The sequence below is a fragment of the Chenopodium quinoa genome, unplaced genomic scaffold (assembly GCF_001683475.1).
Source record: "Chenopodium quinoa cultivar QQ74 unplaced genomic scaffold, ASM168347v1, whole genome shotgun sequence".
NCBI lineage: Eukaryota > Viridiplantae > Streptophyta > Magnoliopsida > Caryophyllales > Amaranthaceae > Chenopodium > Chenopodium quinoa.
Window position 1 is genome coordinate 994908 of NW_018744367.1, and position 8042 is coordinate 1002949.

The 8042-nt window shown below is 33.1% G+C and overlaps 1 long non-coding RNA gene across 1 annotated transcript; it reads left to right on the top strand.

Moving 5' to 3' along the window:
- The first annotated feature begins 1739 nt into the window (after positions 1–1739).
- On the top strand, positions 1740–6472 carry LOC110696490. Its single transcript, XR_002506295.1, has 2 exons — positions 1740–2111; positions 2998–6472. It is a non-coding gene; the product is annotated as an uncharacterized LOC110696490 (long non-coding RNA).
- Positions 6473–8042: the final 1570 nt, after the last annotated feature.

The window sequence follows — 8042 nt, forward strand, 5'->3', positions numbered from 1 at the left end:
TATAGAAGACGTGTTTAAAAGAATTCCGGAAAATAATTTGCCGTGACGCGGTACTTTTCCAGTTTCGGAAAATATTGTATTATTAAAATCTATCTAATTTTCACAAAATAAGGAATATTTAGGCGTCGTTTCTGTCATTGCGGACTGATTATTAGGTTTAGTGTTTTATGATTTGATTATTTGGGCTTAATTAAAAATTAGGGAAAATGTTTAATTAAGGTTTGGACTAGGAAATAGATATTTGGCCTAAAAAGGTTGGTTTAGGTGAATTAAATGAAAAGTGTTGGACTAAGGCTATAGTTTTAAGCACTCTATAGATTCAATACGCAATCCGACCAATAACGGCAATGAAAGGTTGTTCATAATCGGGTTTGAATTTGGGGAGACATTTTTTAGGTGTCTACTGTAACAAATTTCATGTAGTACCCAATAAGCTCAAGAAACCTTCTCATGTATCTAAATTTGTGTAGGCTGACCAGCTAACTATGATTTTCATTTTCTCAAGATCCATTAATACTTCATTTTGTGGCCTAGATATGCCACTTCAATCCTACCAAACTCTTCAAGAATCTTATCAATTACTGGGATGGGATATTTATGGGCACTGTCTCTTTATTCAAGGTCCAATATTCCACACAAAATCTCCATGAACCATCTTTCTTTTTCACAGGTATCACAGACTTGAAACCGGACTTGTAGAAAGCTTAATTATGTCGACTTCCATCATTTTCTTAATGAGCCTCTCAATTATGCCGACCACAAAGATCTTTTCAAAACTGACATAATATATAGACACACTGCATCATGAAAACATTCTCCATTTTCGAAAGCTTAGTTTTGAAAAAATATTCAACTATCAAATAGTGGTGAATGAAGCATTTTTTATAAGTGAGTTCAAATCAACATGAAATAAATTATAGCTAATATTATTTATAAATTCACAAATAACGTGAAACTATATATCTTTTATATGGAATATTATTTACACATATAATTATCTTTTATATGGAATATTATTTACACATGTAATTATGCAATTAATATATTACTCATAACTTTCATATTATCTTTCTCATATTAAATGATTCTAATAAATCATTATTTTTCCATCTTTTAATTAATTATAATAAGATTTTTTTTACAAAAATAAGTAGGTCTATTGACCCTATTACGTGAAAGATTCGCCCCTGCTATTAGTATCTCTTTCAATTTGGCCTATCAAATGTTATGTTTAGAGAGTCTTTACTTTTCCAATCTATGTCAAGATCTAAATCCCTATCATCAGCATATTCCAACTCTTTATTAGTAGAAGGATATTCAGCATCATGATCGTTAAAAGAATCTTCATCTCTAGAAGAATTATCACAGTACATTTCTTAAACCTATCAGCCTAATATTCATTCAATTTCTCTTTTCTCATCTTCAATTGATGTCGTTTATCTGCTTTTGCTTCAGCCTTGTCTTCTTTCATTATATTGAACGTTTCAAGTCCCTTGCATCCTTCCAAGACCTCCTCAACTTCTATCTTTCTTTTAACGTCTCATCAGAAAAGCAGTAGCTTATGTGAAAGGTAGTCTCCAACCTTATAAAATGGCTTTAGTGAAGATAATTGTCGAGTGCAACCTTGTATAGAGTCCTATATATGAAAGTAAAAAAAATTACATAAATAAATAAGTAATTATATATATATATATATATAGGACCAGGTTATAGTGATAACCAATCCTATAATAGGAACTAGGAACTAATTTGGACCGTTAGATATAAGAGAAGAGGTGCGCGATCTAACGACCCAAATTAATTCAGACAAATTGACTGAGTTTCTCTCTCCTCTCCTCCGCGATTTTCTCTCTCCTCACTAACTCCATTTTCGTTCTCCTCTACCATAAGCTCAAATCTTATCAATTCAACGCGTTTTTGAAATTCATGTTGCTTAAACTCATCATTGTCTTGAAATCTACAATTTGAACCCAGATTTGTGTAATTTTTCGATACAAATTAGGTAAAACCCAGATTTGTGCCATTTTCGTTCTCCTCTACCATTTTCGTTCTCCTCTACTCCATTGATGCGGATTTTGAGCTTTCCCTATTCCGTTGAAGCATCTTCTGAGGTAAGATGTTTTATTTCTCTCTGTTTTGTAATCATTGAATTTCGATTTCATTATCTAGGGTTTATCGTTAATTCTTAAATCGAACTCTTTGAATTTCTTCATATGTTCAATTTTGATATCAAATTTACATTTTACTTTACCAGTTATTCAATTATTGTTGTTGATTTCTTAATGCACACTAAGTGTTTGACAAAATGCCTCAAGGAATCCTATTATTTAATCAATTGCAAACGTAGATAGAAACAAAGTAAAAGTAAATCAATTATATTTTATAGTAAATTGAAAAACTGACATTGTGATATATAATATATGAGCTATCAAAATCAAAGGGAATGTAGATTTTGGAATTCTTTTGTTGCAAATCGAAGTGAGATGGATTGATTGTTGAATGTGTTAGAATTTTGGAGTTCTTCTGCTGTAAATCGAATTGAGACGGATGAATTGTAGAATGTGCCGAAATTTTTTGCATAAATAAAGACCAATGTTATGACTTAACTTTAACGATTTAATAAGTTTAATGGTAGATGTTGTTGTTGTTGTGTTTGTTGCTCTAGATATCAAGGGGTTTTGTAGACTATTTTGTGTTGTTGTTGTGGTGTGGTGTAGGTTAACGTTAGGTTTGGGGTGTAGGATAAGCTGGCAGCAAGATTGATGAGAGAAGACTGTGAAGTTTGTATAGGCTGAATCTTTATCCTAGACTAGAAGTGGCCTTGAATATAATTCCACTTAAAGTAAACTAGATATCTTTTAAAGTAGACGAATCTACTCTCAAAGTAGATAATCAAATAGATTATGGTTGAGGATTAAATAATCGTCAACCATAAATCTGAATGCCATGGGCTTATGTTCTGGTGCTGAATTTTCAATAATTTTCAATGCCTGCTAGAACATTGCTGAATGGGAGGTGCTTCCCTGCTATTGGTGCGATGAAGATAAATTTTGATGCTCACATTGGTGCAAACGGATTTATGGGGCTGGGTGTGTCCATTAGGGATGAAAAAGGGTGCATAATAGCTACTGCAGTAGTGTAGAGGGTGGGTGCGAGGTGGGATGTAGAGCTCGTTAAGGTTGCAGCACCGAGAATGGGGGTTCTGATTGCACACCAAATGGGGTTGATGAAGATTAAATTGGAGGGCAACACGCATAATGTAGTGCATAAATTGAACATGAAGCTGCAGGATACTCTCCTTTAATGCTACTGTACGAAGGCATTAAGAGATTGAAGCAGGCTTTCACTTCCTTCAAATGTAGTCATATTCGTCGGGCGGGTAATACGTTAGCACACCTTATTGCTAGATACAATACTAGTGAGTCGATGTTTGTATGGCTTGACAATTTTCCCCAAAACTTTTTAACTTTGGCGGAGCTTGATTTAACTGAATAATATTGCTCGGCTAACGTTCCTTCAAAAAAAAAAAAAGTTAACCTATTAGCTCAAGTGGTAGAGCACTATGCGGATGCATAAAGGTGTATGTTTAATTCCTACATAGGTTATCTCTAAAAGTAAATATAAGACACCTTGGCTCGTTAGAAATATTGTCTACGTAACAATCAAAAGTAAATAAAAAAAACCCATAATGTAAATCAAACTATCTTTAAAGTAAATAGAGAAATTAAAAAATAATTCTAAAAACATCTCTAAAGTAATTTAAAATAGCTCGAAAAGAAATCAAAAGTGAATAATTATATCTCAAAAGTAAATCATAATAGCTTAAAAGTAAATAAAAAGCAATAAAAAGTAAATTAAAATAGCATCAAATAAATAAATAATATCCTGTAAAAAAGAAGTAAATAAATAATATTTACTCAAAAGTAAATATATCTACTCAAAAGCAAATTAGTAAACTTAAAAAGACGGGTCAAATTAGAGCATGGGTCAACGACATACATTCAGTCTAGGGTGAACATATCTTTAATTAGGGCAAACATATCCTTAATCCTTATATAAGTGAGCTTGAGTTTCTAGTAATAAAAGTAGATACAAAATAAGTTAAAGTAAATAGAAATGAAATTCACCTTCTCTACTTCTAAAATTAGGAAATTGCTATGAAGAAATGCTTATTGACAGTCTCCAACTGCTATGAATGCTTAAATACATAGTATATGATTATGAACCTATGTGGGATTTGAACCCACATCTTTTGTGCAATTGCACAATGCTCTACCCCGAGCTAGTAGGCTAGTGTTATCAATCTATTTAAGTAGTACTAATTGTATAGAGAAAATAAGTCATGCAAATGAAGAATTGAGCTTGTAGGCTAGTCTATGTAAAACATTCACAATAAATAAAAAAATTACTTAAAAGTAAACCAAATAATCTTAAAAGTAAATAAAATAATCTATAAAGTAACTGCAATAAAGCCTTTGGTTATGGTAACATAGTTTTGTTCTTTTATTTCGTATCTGGGTAGGGGTTGGAGTTGGAAATGGGGCATGTCACTGTTTGGTGATAAAGTGTTGAACTCAAAATACCTCAGCTCAGAGGTAAATAAAAAAAAGGCTAAAAAGTAAATTAAAACATCATTATAGTAATAAATAATAATACTTCTGCTCATGCTTCTGCTGCTCCTCCTGCACAGGCTGCACTCTTGCTCACAGCAGCTTCCTGTTTCGCTCAACTTTAAGAACTCCCCAGCAGCATTTATAGCAGCAGCAGGCGGTAGAGCGGAAATAGTATAGCAACAGCAAGCTATGGCAAGGAAGCAGCTGCAGCAACAGCCTAGGCAAGGCCAGCAACTGTAGCAGCAGCCTAGGCCGGGCCAGCAATAGCAGCAGCCTTGGCAGGGCTTGCAGGGCAGCAGCTGCAGCCTTGGCAGGGCCTGCGTGGCAAGGCAGCAGCACTCAACCTGATCATTTACAAGAAAGTGAATATGGATGCATATGTTAGAGTGGGGCGGGCTAATAGGCTTGGGACAGTGATCGTGGATGAGTTGGATAAGGTTGTAGCTGCTGGAAAAGTATGCTCATACTACACTTCTCTTGCAATTGCTGAAACTCTCGCATTAAGATACGACCTCCAGCTAGCAAGAAGATTGGGGTATTTAAAAGTAAATAAAAAAGAATCTAAAGTGAATAAAAAAGAATTTAAAGTAAACTGAATGAAATACACACAAATAATTAAAAGAAATAATTTCATCTCATAAATAAACCTACGTGGGATTCGAACCCACATCTTTTGTGCACTTGCACAAATGCTCTACCTATTGAGCTAGTAGGCTAATGTATATTGTCAAAGTAAAGAAAAATACTCAAAAAAAAAATAAAAAAAAAATAACACGATCTCAAAAGTAAATCTAATATGAGAGGTATGATCCTAAAACTGGATACTTGCATAGTCCAAATCCCAAAAGACTACAGAGTATTAGATATAGAAGGATCTGGCATACTTGCTTTGGGGTATGAAATATTTCAACAAATGGATATATTCCTTCCTTTGTTGTGCTATACAAAAAGCCTGGATACTTAGGACACTCAACCTGACAATACACAAAGTATCAAAATTATTAGAGATAAAACTGACTAAAATATCATTACATAATGCAACAATACTGTAGTGGAATGCACAAAATGCATTCAGATCCTTATAATCCCTTTTTATATATTCTATACATCCAATATGCCTCATATACTAGAGCGATGTAGAGAAGATACATGACATGCAGAATAAACCACATCAACCACCATCGGCTACTGGCAAGCATAACCCCACCAGCCTAGCTCTTTCATCCACCCAAACAACAGCAACCAACACACGGCACCACACCCTTTGCCCTGTGCTCCTTCACCACATATAGCCACACCATTCACACAACACCCAAGGCTACAAAGAAAACCCACACAACAACTAATCACACCACAAATAGCAATTGTGCAGCTGGCCACAAACAGCACAATACATCTCTACCGTTATCCAAACACTTTAACATTATCCATCCCTATTGTCTTAAGATAACATTCAAAGGCTTTGCTATTAAAAGATGTCAATTTATGCAACATAAAAAAAAAGGGAGAAATCTTTTTAACAAACTGCCCTTTTGCTTGATAGTCCAAGAGATAAAAGTACTGCAAACCCAACAATAACAACAATCCCAATTGCCATTATTACCAGACGATTTCTCAGTCCAGGCCAGCCTAACACCTCCTCCTAACAGAGGTTCACCAGTTCATCATCATATTATAGTCTTACTTCTTTCAAGCATTTCATCGAACATGTAAAACTCAATCTAAAGCTCAAGCTAAATCCCAACAACAACAACAACAACAAAACAAAATCATGACCAAAGACTCAAAATAATGCAAAGAACAATAAATCGTAATATAAGACTTAAAACAACACAAAATCATACAATTAGACTCAAAATTTATTAAAAAAAAATCATAATATAAAACCCTAAAATGTAATAAGTAACTCAAAAAACCCCCAAATCATAGTATATGAACCCTACATCGTAGAAAGTACTTCAAAAAACACAAAATCATAATAAAAAAAACACTAAATAAAAAAGAAATAAGCTGAAAAAATCAAACGAAAACAAAAACAACAAATCAAAAATAATAAATCGAATGAAAAAACAAAAAATCTCAAATCGAACAAAACATATCGCAAATGGATAAAAAAAAATTCACAAAATCGCAAAAAGTATAACAAATCAAAAATATTATCTCTTTAGATTCGATAGATAATATAAAATCGAAGAAAGTTGATGAAAAAATCGAATAAATTGAGGAAATCAATTTGTGAAGTCGAAAAGTCAATGAGCGAATTCGAAGGAATAAAATCACAGCAGAGAGAATTCAAGAGAAGAGAGAGAAAGTGAAAAAAAAACGCAGGAGGTAGTCATTCAAAATATCAAATTTACTAATTTGCCATTAATGAAGCGGGTGGAATCTCGGCCGTCAGATTAAGCGCGATCAACGGTCTTGATGAGTTCCTAGTTCCTATTATTCACCTTGGTTCTTACATGATCTCAATCCTATATATATACTGTAAAAACAAAAGCGGGTCAAGTAAAAAAGAAAGGAGGAAGTACTCCCTCTGTCGCTTAATGATAGTCCCTTTTGGCCAAATTTTAGTCCCAAAATGTTCACCCCATTTGCTTTTTCCAACAACCATTAATATTATTTTTTTTTACTAAAATTCCCACCAATTTGCAACAATATTTGTACAAATTTAGATTCGATCCCCATGTAAAATTTGCATTTTCATATACTTTTATTACTTTTCCCTTTACTTTTTTTGCATACCACATGTAAATTTCACCAAAAGGGACTATTATTAAGAGATAGAGAGAGTATATATTAACACACAAGTATATGCTTTAAAGTTGCAGAATGCTTGGAACTCGCATATTGTGTTCCATATTATATAAGTGTTTCAATTAAACCTCATTAATTTATCTTGTAATTGTTTGTAATAAGATTTTTACAAACTTAATGAAATTAATTGATCTTGTTATTTTGAATTTTACTTCGCCCCTGTCACTATGAATAGTACGTACAATTGGCAAATAATAAATGCAATAACAAGTCAACAAAACATAAACTATTTGAAAATGGACATGAATGGTAAATTCTTTTACATGATTGAAGCAAATTCCTTCTACATGCAAGAACTTCACTATCATTTGCATAAAAAGATGGACCTACCAAATTTATCCCCCCGGATTTGTTGCAATTGAAAAATACACTTCAATACCAAATTATTTTGCCACTTGTATGTCTCATTATAGATTCAATCTAGCTAACAATTAAGAATTGTGGGTTATGTATCATTTTCATCCTCCTCTAGATTTCTATCTATTATTTTTAAATTAAACCTATAGTTTTAAATCATCCCACCGCCCCCATCAAGCTTCTTCCCTACTAATTAAGCAATGTCACAATTACTCCAAGTGCTTGGATACAAATTTTTTTTGAACCTAGTGTAACAAA